The 12,996-nt window shown below is 35.1% G+C and overlaps 1 protein-coding gene across 5 annotated transcripts in view; it reads right to left on the bottom strand.

The window, feature by feature from the left end:
• LOC147365799 (uncharacterized) overlaps window positions 1-12,996 on the bottom strand; it is a 571,237-nt gene that overhangs the window by 155,424 nt on the left and 402,817 nt on the right. For 3 of the 5 annotated variants that reach the window (XR_015132755.1, XR_015132754.1, XR_015132764.1), the window contains one exon: window positions 7,728-7,839. The exons of 1 other annotated variant lie outside the window; for it this stretch is intronic. The gene's annotated coding sequence lies outside the window, so the exon portion shown is untranslated. Of the gene's footprint in view, window positions 1-7,727; window positions 7,840-11,670; window positions 11,805-12,996 lie in introns of those variants that run through there. One more of the 5 variants, XR_015132757.1, reaches the window with a different exon arrangement.

Below are 12,996 nucleotides of genomic sequence, written 5' to 3'. Positions count from 1 at the left end.
TTCAAAGAACTACATTTTTCATAGTAAAAACCTAATAACTCTGATACTGAAAAATTAAAAAACCTATTATAAGCTTGTTATTTGGAAATACAGAGATGACTACCAGAAAAAAAAAGAAATAAAAACCAAAACGGCTAAAGACGTAAGAGCCTATCATGTATAGGACTTGTAGGGAGGAAGAAATTGGTCTATTCCCTATTTAAGCTCATAGAATTATTTGGTTTTTAAAACGATCTGCATCCTAATTTTAAAAAGTAATAATTAAGTTAAAATGAAGAGCTGATGGCAAGATCATAAAAAGCAAAGCTCACACACTAAGCCAAGTATGAATAAAAAGAATGTCATGTTGATATATTCATCAATGAGCTTTTTTTTTTTAATAATAGAATCTAAATGACGTGGCAAAATATTTTAATAATCAAAGCATAAATGAATCTCTTCATGGTTAGAAAGTATATTTTTCCTGCTCACCATTCTTTTCTCTCACTTTTCTCTTAAGAGTTTATTCACTTATTTTTTAAATGCTTCTTTCTAGTCCATTTTTATTTATAATGGGGTATACGCTGAGTGATTTGACTTAACACTGAGTTTTCCCTTTTACTCAGCTTTGAAACAAAAGAGACCATGACAAGAAAGGCAATTTTAGGGCAAGTACAACACATGATTAGGTTCACGGTTCTCATACAAATAAAAACATTCCTTTAACAACACAGTTCCCTGAAGTTAAACACTGAGAAGCAAAAAGTAACAAAAGATTACAGAATTAAATTTAAGGAATAGAGTTTGATTGTACTGTTTCAATAAAGCTTAAAATAAATACAATAAGGTAATAAGGTATCTTAAACACATTCATTTACAAACTTACAGTCTCTTTGGAAATATAGAGTTGTTTGGATCAATCATTTTGATCAAAGAGGGAAGTATTACAGACTTACCACAGTGTTTTCACAATCAAATATCATAGATGTGTTTTGCACAAGTAGACAAATGCAGTTTTTTTATCATCTCTTTTTGGTACACTCTAATTCATATTAACTCTCATAAGTCTTTAATACTATTCCAAATGTGTCTCCCTACAAAAACCACCAGAAGTACTTTAACACATACTCATATTCACCATGATACAGAATCTGACCATTGAAAGTAAAATGGAGACGTTGTGAGTGGCACATTCTGGGCTTGCCACAGAGCCCTGATTCTCTAGAAGTTAATGGATGGCTATACTCTAGTTAAATTATCAAATATAATCTCCTACTATATGTGCCATAGACTAAGAAGGCTCATCTAGGCATTAGAGGCTAATGGCCATTACTTTACTCTGCTTCCAACTTTGAATATTACTTCCAAGTATAGCTTGCTTTATTGATGTTGACTATTATCGACTTTAGTAACAGCATTTTTTCCTGCTGCTTTCATTCCCTATCAGGAAAACAAAGTGGAGTCCTTTTCTCTTTTATGAAAATGCTCTCATTGTTAAAATCACAGCAATTAAATTGTGCATGTCTAAAACAATCTGATTTTGTAAAAGGAAATTTGAAAGAGTTACTAATATTAAAGACAATATAAAAAGCTATCTTCATTAGCTGGTTTTAATTTTTTAGTTATTAATCTAATGTGTTAAAAATATAAAATGTCTGCATGAATTTCATAGTTATTTAAACCAAAATAGGATAAAGATTGTTAAAGACTTATGAAGCATATTATAAAATTAAATGATGAAGCATTTTCATGAATCTTCGACTGCACAACTTCCATAGGCATATTTCAGAGAGTAAGCATGCCATCATTTCTATATTTACCCACAGAAATGGAAAGGATAAAAATAACAGATGGACCAGGTTTAATATTATAGGCATTTGCCACTGAACAGCCTGGCTTCCTGTTTAAACGACTCAAGCTTCAACTCTCAGAGTCCATTATTTCATCCTGCTCTTCAACTAAACCACTGATCATGTTAATGCCAAACACTATCTCAGTCTATTATGAGAATTTTGTTCCCCATAATTGTCATTGGGTCTTACTTGATTAAGGGAAGCAGAAAGATCACCCATTCCTCCACTGTTCATATTTAACAACATAAAAACCTTTGAACTTCCTATATCACCTTAAGTATGAACAAATATTAGAATAACGAGACTTCTGCTTTACGGGACTGAGTAGGTCTTAGAACATTTGACTTCTACAACAAAACTTCTTTCATAACTTGCTACAGGATTCTTTTTAAATGTCTAGGTTCATTAGTATCAGGATGCATCTTGAGATTTAATATAATAAGATGGTTTCTTTAAACCAAAGCTCTTTAACCTATTTCATTAAATTTCCTTTCCTGTTAATGCAGAAGTTCAGTAATAATTAGGACTATGATGAGTATGATGATTGATAATTTTTCAAGTTAATATTGGCAAGCTGCAGTCAGAGATGTGCACTGCTGCTATTCATCCCCATTCTCTGGCGTATTGCACATAAGCAAACTTGCTTTCCTTCCCTCTGTTTAATGGGTTGGAAGGTATTGACCTGGACCTGCAGCCTGCACATTTCAGTGATTGATGTATTTCCACTTAAATTGTGTGGATTCCTTTTGTAGTTTGTGTTGCTATTGAGAATAGATTTAAAGGAGACCTGACATATTGATATCAGTAATCCTTCGGCTCATATTTTAGATTATGTGAACATAGCAAAAATCACTATAATGGAAGGAAATCACATTTGATTAATCAGTACAACTCTACACTCAAGATGAATTCTAAATCGGCTAAGATATTTTTAAAAATAAATATGTAGTATTTTACTTTAAAAATAAAAGTCAGTTAACATGTTTCAGGTATCTATGAGTAATCCAGGAAAATTCAGGATTTTAAAAATAAATCCTTTCTCAAAAACCAATTTTTTTTTTAATTTCCATTTTTTCACAGTTGGGATTTTGTCTTGTCAGCAAGAAGAAACCATAAATATTTTGTTTTTGTTTTAAGCATGGCAGGTATACTATTAAATCTATTTTTTTAAATTATGATGCTGCTTGCTCTGTGTATGATGGATTGGAATATAAGAGACTCTAAAGGCAGAAAGGCTAGAAGGCCATTACCATGTTCCAGGTGAGAGATGGAGAGTGGTGTTGAAAAATGGTGAGATGTTGAACTACAATGGCAGCTATGGAGAAGCAGAGAAGGAATTGGATGAAAGGGAGTTTGAAGTCATAGAAATAGTACTTAGAAACCCAGTGATTATTCACCCATTACTTTATGTCAATGGATCAGGAACAAGGGTTGGTAGAAACATAAGGAGGGAAAGCAAGGTGTTAAGGGTGGCTCTGATCAAACTATTAATAAAACACAATGGCAATCACACCAAATGTGAACAATGTCTACCTGTTCTTTTAAGAAAAGAGACACTTGAGTTTTCTTGTTTGTGTGTTTTCTACATGGAAACACAAGTACATAAACTAAACCAACATTTATAGATCACAACTCTGTGCCAGAAATTGTGCAGAATTGGCAATACAAAGCTATTTACAGCACATTTTATTCCCTAAAAAAAGATAGGTTCTACAATCAAGGACATAGATACCTTAATGTGAAAAGTGAAATTGAAAGTGGCTCCGTCGTGTCCAACTCTTTGCGACCCCATGGACTCATCCATGGAATTCTCCAGGCCAGAATACTGGAGTGGGTAGCCTTTCCCTTCTCCAGGGGATCTTCCAAACCCAGAGATCAAACCCAGATCTCCTGCATTGCAGGCAGATTCTTTACTAGCTGAGCCACAAGGGAAGCCACAGATACCTTAATAAGATCATTTAGAAATAACTGCATATATATATATATATGTTTGTATATATAGATAGATAGATACACTAAGTTTTTAGATACAAATAGAAAAAGAAGGCCACTTAACCTAAATGTACATCAGAAAAATTGGAAGATACAAAGTAAAAGTGTCTCCACATTTTTTCTCTCCACTCCTCACTACTATCATTAATATTTGGCTTACATATTTCCAGGACTTTCCTTGCCTAAGTTGATTCTTAAAAAGATAAGATAAATCTTGAGCTAAGCAGTAATGTGACACCCAGAAATTTTCTTAACTCAATCAACCACAATTCCACCTAAATTTTAAAGCAGTCATTTTGTTTGGGATGTTTGCATAGGACTATGTTGCTGACCTCTAATAGTGAGTATAAAACCTAAATTTTATTTCCTAAAATTACTGAACTAGAATAATCTCTATGCTCTCTAACCATGTTTTAGGCACTAGACATATATTACATTTTATTACAGGTACATTCTGCTCAACCAAAACCCAAGTGTAAGCACTGATCAAACGTGTGTGCTCAGTCACACCCAACTCTTTGCGAGCCCATGGGCTGTTGTAGCCCATCAGATTCCTCTGTCCATGGAATTCCCCAGGCAAGAACATTAGTTGGGTTTTCATTTCTTACTCCAGGGGATCTTCCCAACCTAGGGATCAAACCCATGTCTCTTTCATCTCTTTCACTGGCAGGCGGATTCTCTACCACTGCACCAACCTGGAAGGTCATGAGCACTGAAGCATTTAGTATATCTGTTTGTGGACTTCTATCCTGTTGATTGGCTTCCCTGGTAGTTCAGTTGGTAAACATTCTGCCTGAAATTCAGGAGACCAGGGTTCAATCAGGAAAGACCTCTGGAGAAGGAAATGGAAACACACTCCAGTATTCTTGCTTGGAAAATCTCATGGACAGAGGAGCCTGGTGGGCTACAGTCCATGGGGTTGCAAGGGTCGGACACGACTTAGTGACTAAACCCACATCATGCTGATTAATGCATCAGTGTATTGTAATAGTAGGTAGCACCAAATCTTACACCTTCAGCAATATAAAATAATTGTTGTGTGCAATTTATTCTTTAGGAATGCTTGCCCTCCCCAGGAGGAATGTTTGCACTTTTTAGCGGAAAACACCACCTGTTTGTAGCTGAACAAGTTTCAGTAATTTGAAACAACTGAAACAGTGCATATGAGTTTCACAAAAAAGTTAATAATATGTTTTAACTTGAAGAAAAAAGGATGCCTTGGATTCTAATATTTTATGTATTTTACAGAAACTTTTAATTTTATGTAAGTGCAAACATCATCAAAAGTGACTCACAAAACAGATTCTAGTTTTGTGGAAGCTTCTAAGTACTTATATGGACAGTATAGGCATAAGGTTAACCTTTTTAAAGACTGATTTCCAAACACTGCTAGTTATTTGCAATCTTCAATTCTAATACTTAATTTCCAGAAATCCATGAGCTCTGAAGCAGAAATATCAGGCTTATTGATCTGCATTTGTCCTTCTGTATTGCCAGTGCCCTGTTAACAATTTGGAAAATAACTGTTTCCAATAAGAGTTCTGACTCTTTGCGACCCCATGGACTGTAGCCTACCAGGCTCCTTTGTCCATGGGATTTTCCAGGCAATAGTACTGGAGTGGATTGCCATTTCCTTCTCCAGGGGATCTTCCCAACCCAGGGATTGAACCCAGGTCTCCTGCATTGTAGACAGACGCTTTACCGTCTGAACCACCAGGGAAGTCCACGAAAGACAAATAGGAGTTTCCAAATAAAGTTTGAGACAAATATCGTAAATAACTATAAACAGAAAGATTCTAAATTATTACAACTTATTAAATATCTTACCCACTAAAAAGTATTAAATAATATTCATATATAAACTATTCTATTCTTTTGTGTAATGTCTTAACTTCATTAAGCTTTATTTCTTTATCTCTTAGCTAAGAGTATTAATGTGGAGGAAAAATATTTTACCTCGTTAGAACCTTTATATCTAACTACACACCTGAAATAAATGCCATAAGAAGACAGATGACTAATGATATAAAATCTCTAAGTTTTGATGAGAAGGGACTTTAGACAGAATGCATTTTACAGTCTTAACAGTCTAATATTCTGATGGGTTTTGTTGTTCTACTATATTTTTTTAAGCATTTTGTGTATTAGGTTCAGCCTTTATGTATTTTTACAACCTAGCAGAATTAGAGTATGGAAATTATTTTTTAAAGTAAAAAGAAAGAAAAATAGATTGCATTTATCTCTAATTCAGTAGCTTTTTAAAAATTTTCAATAATATTTTCAACATTATCTCATGATTACAGCTAATTGTACTACTCTTTTCTCTTATTCATTAAAAGTCTGCCACCTTAATAATGTGCTATTGATGTTTTTATTAAAAGAAACTGTTTTTCTCTTGTTTCTAGCACACTTTCTTTCACTTTTCTTTCTGACATTTCTATAATTGTACTAGCTTTTCTTTCAGAAATATTCTGGTTTAATAATTTTATTAGGCAAAAAGATATATTTTTTACTGATGAGAAGAGCTTTACTAAGAGACCTATGCAAGCAGCTATTAAAGAAAATAATAGTTTAAAAAACTATGTTATAGAAGAGCAGACATGGATGTAAGATTTTAAACCTAAGCAGAAGCATGCTTTCCTCTAAGCTAAAAGAGTCACTGCTCCATATAAAGCCTCCAGAAACATAGTTTGTATTCGTCAGCCCAATAGTCACCATGTGTCTCCTGATGTGTCAAGAATTAAGGGACTTCTGGCCAATCAAAACCTCTATCACTCATAATGACTCTTCTAAATGCAAAAATCTACATATAAAAATGTATGTATATTTGAAATACAGCTCTATCATTTTGAAAACTGTGTATTTCATGTAACCTATATCTCTATCAAGACATAGACTATTTCCATCATACCAGCAAGACCCCTCAGGATAACTTTAAACAGCATTAACTAAAATATATGTAAAAATTGTCAAAGTTGGCTTATAGAAGAGGCGGCCTTATGCTACATGCAAAGGATGGTTCTATGTGATCTAAAAGTATGAAATAAGCAAATTGGCAAAGATGTATCAGCTTAATAAAACAAAACAAAGCAGGACATCCAATATTAACCTTAGTCAAATTTAAATATCAGGTACTGACAACTAGAGGGTAGAAACCAGAGATGCTTCTAAACATCCTACATTGCTGTGGACAGTTTCTACTGTCCCCAGTAAACAATTATCTGGCCCAAAACATCAATAGTACCAAAGCTGAGAAGACAGTATACATCAAACTCAATACCAATAATAGGAAAAGAATACTGTATTGTAGAAACAAGTATAATTGATATTTAGAAAATATAAATATTGTTAGTAGTATCCTAATAAACAAAGCAAATTTCAATGACATTCTAAACTTTAGGATATATACCATATTCTCTAAACAAACAGCAATTTCAAACCCTCTAAAAATTTCACATCTTTCCTTTAAACAATTATTCTGCTATGAAGAATCAAGACGGAAACTGTAGAACAATTAGAAAACAATATTTTAAGAAAACACAATATATCCGCAGAAGAAATCAATACTCCAACATTCAGATGATAATGAACAAAAAATAGCTAATTAAGTACCAAATAAGAAACTCAAAAAGAAAACAAAACTAATATACCTAAGACATTTGGAATTCACTAAAAGTAGAAATTAATGAGTTTTAAAAAACAGGAAAAAAAAAAAAAACCCTAAACCCACAAACCCAAGAACAGATTCTTTAAAAAGGAAAACCAAATAAAAGTTAATACTATTATCTGATATAGCTTTTTAAAAAATAAGAAATGCATAAACACACAAAATTAGAATAATGCATTTGCAGATTATCCTAGTCAGTTTGGAGCACCATAACAAAATGCCTTAAACAGAGTGGATTAAAATCAATAGAAGTTTATTTACACAGTTCTGAAGGCTGGAAGCATGGTCAGGTTCTGGTAAGAGCCCTCTTCCAGGTTGCAGACTGTTGAATTTTCATTGTGTCCTCACCTGGCAGAGAGGAGGGAGAAAGCAAGTTCTTTTGTGATACTTAGAAGAGCATCTGTTCCATTCATGAGGGCTCCAAAATCATGACCTCATCTAATTCTAATTAACCTCCCAATGGTCTCATCTCCTAACATCACATTAAGGAATATGGTTTCAGTGTATGAATTTGGAAGGGACACAATCAGTCCATAACAGAAAAAAATACAGAGTCCAAGGAAAGACTGTGTGTGTCCTCAGTCACTCAGTCAAGAGCAACATGAGGATCATTTTCTTATCTCTATGTAAATAGATGTGGAAATTACATGAATTGATTCAACATTTATTCTTGATTTTTTAAAATGTATTTGTAAAACGGCACTATAATTAATTAAAAAACAGATAACATTCCCATTAAAATCATGAAAAAGACAAGGATGTTCATGCTATATGACATAAAAGTTCTGGGAAAAAGTCTTATGATTTTTAGAATTTGCAGATGATAACAAATACTTGGGAATGCTTTAAAAAATGCTATTAAATATAATCAGATAATTCAGTAAAATGTGACAGTACTAAAATATTAACATTTCTATATTTAAATATAATTATAGAAATTTATCTGCATATTAGAAATTGTTCAGATGTATACAGATGATAAACAATAAATGAAAAAAGGAAAAAACTATGTTCTAAGGGCCAATGTTGTAAAGATGTCATTTTTCCCAAATATAATCTATAAATTAAACTTGATTACTGTAAAACTACAGTGAAAAGTTTCATTTGCAATGTGAAAAGCTGATTTAGATACATGTTGAAAAATCAATATGCAAAAATAGCCCATAAAATTTTCAGAAAGAGGAATAATCTGAGGGTAATGACCTGACAGATATTACAACATAGTGAAAGGCTAGAGTAATTAAAACAATTTGGTAAAACCATATGAATAGAAAGACAAATCAATACAATTGAATATAGTCACAAGCATCTTTATCATTTGGTAAATGACAAAAGGGACATTTAAAACAGTGTGGAAATGAAGAATTATTTAATACATGTTATTAGGGTAATGGACTAGTCAAGGGTGTAAGAAGGAAAAAAATTAATGCCATGCCTCATTGTACACAAAAGTAATTGTTAAACTGACAAGCATTTAAATACAAAAAAACAGATGGTTATTATATGAGAGAGATAATACTCAGAACCAAAGAAGGAAATATTTTAAAAATATTTGTATTGGGGGGAAATCACCTAAATTCAAATTATAAAAGCCAAGGAATTTTTAAAGACAAACAGAAGACAAAGGGCTGATTTCCTAATACTCAAAGAAAAATCAGTAAATAAACAACCCACAAGTACAAAAGCAAATGGCAAATCTATTAAAGTAGTTTGAGGAGGAGAGATACCAATAACACAAGGAAATAATGCATAAGTTTGGGTAGAAGATTAAACTTGGGACCTGAACAGACCTAAAACTGCCTGGAAGGGTGACCTGATCTGCCTCCACACCATATCATTACTTTTGAATCTTCTGATTTAAGATAAATGTGGACTGTGAAGTCGTAGGAAACAGATTTTATTAGGAAGCCCCTGTTTGAATCATAGCTGAGAAAGCTTTGATTCCTATGGAAGTCTTGGGACTGTGGGATTATAACATAAAGACCTGGTGGAAACAAAGGTAACAGCTTCTCTGGGGCAAGAGGAAGTACCTTGATCTTATCCTCCATGAGACGAGTGTTCTATGTGTGGATGAGGAGTCAGGGGAGGGAGACAGGAAGCTCCATACAGGGGCTATGCTATGGCAGCTTCACTATGGAGGCAGTGTATGAAAGCCGCAGTGAAATTAAGACACAGCAGAGTTCAGTTGAGTTGCTCAGTCCTGTCGGACTATTGCAACACCATGGACTGCAGCACACAAGGTTCCCCTGTCCATCACCAACTCACAGAGCTTGCTCAGACTCACGTCATTGAGTCGGCGGTTCCATCCAACCATCTCATCCTCTGCCCTCACCTTCTCTGCCTGCCTTCAATCTTTCCCAGCATCAGGGTCTTTTCCAATAAATTAGTTCTTCTCATCATGTGACCAAAGTATTGGAGCTTCAACTTTAGCATCAGTCCTTCCAATGAATATTCACGACTGATTTCCTTTAGGATGGACTGGTTGGATCTCCTTGCAGTCCAAGACACTCTCAGAAGTCTTCTCCAAAACCACAGTTCAAAAGCATCAAGTCTTCAGCACTCAGCCTTCTTCACAGTCCAACTCTCACATCCATACATGACCATAGGAAAAACCACAGCCTTGACTAGACACACCTTTCTTGGCAAAGTAATGTCTCTGCTTTTTTTTTTTTTTTTTTAGTGTGACACTTTTATTTATTTTTTTTTTTTTACTTCACTTTCACTTTTCTTTTTTTTTTCTTTTCCCCATCCTGAACCCTCCTCCCTCCTCCCTCCCCATACCATCCCTCTGGGTCGTCCCAGTGCACCAGCCCCAAGTATCCAGTATCGTGCATTGAACCTGGACTGGCATCTGCTATCTAGGTTGGTTATAACTTTCCTTCCAAGGAGTAAGCATCTTTTAATTTCATGGCTGCAATCACCATCTGCAGTGATTTTGGAGCCCCAAAAATAAAGCCTGACACTGTTTCCACTCTTTCCCCATTTACTTCCCATGAAGTGATGGGACCAGATGCCATGACCTTAGTTTTCTGAATGTTGAGCTTTAAGCCAACTTTTTTTTTCAATTTCATCAAGAGGCTTTTTAGTTCCTCTTCACTTTCTGTCGTAAGGGTGGTATCATCTGCGTATCTGAGGTTATTGATATTTCTCCTGGCAATCTTGATTCCAACTTATGCTTCTTCCAGCCCAGCATTTCCCATGATGTACTCTGCATATAAGTTAAATAAGCAGGGTGACAATATATCAAAGTCTCACAAAATGCAAATGAAGAGTGTAGAAACTTTGCATATTTATCAGTAGTTCAACATGACATACACACAGAATAACTGAGAGTGGGAAAGAGGATAATTTTAAAAAAGAGATGAAAGAGAAGAATTAATATCAACTAACTGGATGTAACAGAAGGAAAGTTATGACCAACCTAGATAGCATATTCAAAAGCAGAGATATTACTTTGCCCACAAATGTCCATCTAGTCAAGACTATGGTTTTTCTAGTGGTCATGTATGGATGTGAGAGTTGGACTGTGAAGAAAGCTGAGCGCCAAAGAATTGATGCTTTTGAACTGTGGTGTTGGAGAAGACTCTTGAGAGTCCCTTGGACTGCAAGGAGATCCAACCAGTCCATTCTAAAGGAGATCAGTCCTGGGTGTTCTTTGGAAGGACTGATGCTAAAGCTGAAACTTCAGTACTTTGGCCACCTCATGCGAAGAGTTGACTCACTGGAAAAGACCCTGATGGTGGGAGGGATTGGGGGCAGGAGGAAAGGGGACAACAGAGGATAAGATGGGTGGATGTCATCACCGACTTGATGGACATGAGTTTGGGTGAACTCCGGAAATTGGTGATGGACAGGGAGGCCTGGTATGCTGCAATTCATGGGGTCTCAAAGAGTTGGACACGACTGAGCAACTGAACTGAACTGAAATGAACTGGATGTAACACTAGAAAATAAGCACACAGTGTAATTTAGTAAATATTTTCTCTTGACTAAGTATTATGAACAAGATACATTAATTATCCATTTGATCAAGGCAATGGCACCCCACTTCAGTACTCTTGCCTGGAAAATCCCATGGGCGGAGGAGCCTGGTAGGCTGCGGTCCATGGGGTCGCTAAGAGTCGGACACGACTGAACGACTTCACTTTCACTTTTCACTTTCATGCACTGGAGAAGGAAATGGCAACCCGTTCCAGTGTTCTTGCCTGGAGAATCCCAGGGATGGGGGAGCCTGGTAGGCTGCTGTCTATGGAGTCTCATAGAGTCAGACACGACTGAAGCGACTTAGCAGCAGCAGCAGCAGCAGAGACTGTCTAAGAGAAAAATATATACATACGCTGCATGTGGACAAATCCATAATAACATTTACATCTGAAATATTCTCTGGGTTTTCTCAAATTTAAATGTAATTCCTGTTTGTTAAAAAAAAATCAGTGAATCTGTAAAATGGCAAAGTGAACATTTCCTCCCCAAATGAATACATCTTTCTCTTAATTCACACAAATATACACAAGATTGAAGGCACAAATATGGGGTTATATAATAATTATTTGACTTGATTTTTTTCTTTCATATATCAGCACATATAGATCTATTTTGGTCCTTTATGCTTATAAAATATGTTCTATGATTTTAATGAAGAATTTTTATTCCCTTTTTCTTTATCTCATAACTCCAATTCCTACTCTTTACCCATATTCTCATCCCTGAAATTCAAATAATATTGTAATTTGTGTGTTTGTGCATGTGTGAATGAATAGTTTCATCTAAGGGGTTGAATTATATAAGCAGATGAATGAATTTTTACTTTTTTAATATTATTTCCTTGTAAAGAGGTATAATATTAGTGTTTATATATGTTTCATTTTTCTAGCAACTGTCAAATAGAATATTCAAAATGAATTTATATGTCAATTTTACTTTATCAACCTTAAAGTGTACATATATTTCCTGGATATATACACAGTATACATATGTACATAGTATATAAGTACATACATATATATATATATATGCTTTATAAAGTTGACATTCATTGTAAGTATTACATTTGAAAATTGTTGGACAAATAAAATATTTGAAACACTCAGATCAGATCAGTCACTCAGTCGTGTCCGACTCTTTGAGACCCCATGAATCGCAGCACTCCAGGCCTCCCTGTCCATCACCAACTCCCGGAGTTCATTCAAACTCACGTCCATCGAGTCAGTGATGCCATCCAGCCATCTCATCCTCTGTCATCCCCTTCTCCTCCTGCCCCCAATCCCTCCCAGCATCATAGGCTTTTCCAATGAGTCAACTCTTCGCACGAGGTGGCCAAAGTACTGGAGTTTCAGCTTTAGCATCATTCCTTCCAAAGAACACCCAGGACTGATCTCCTTCAGAATGGACTGGTTGGATCTCCTTGCAGTCCAAGGGACTCTCAAGAGTCTTCTCCAACATCACAGTTCAAAAGCATCAATTCTTCGGCGCTCAGCCTTCTTCACAGTCCAACTCTCACATCCA

This window comes from Bos grunniens, chromosome 9, assembly GCF_055505025.1.
Source record: "Bos grunniens cultivar Pamir isolate PY7600 chromosome 9, Bosgru_T2T1.0, whole genome shotgun sequence".
Lineage (NCBI taxonomy): Eukaryota > Metazoa > Chordata > Mammalia > Artiodactyla > Bovidae > Bos > Bos grunniens.
The sequence above is the reverse complement of the archived record's forward strand: the minus strand, read 5'-3'. Positions and strand labels throughout refer to the sequence as shown.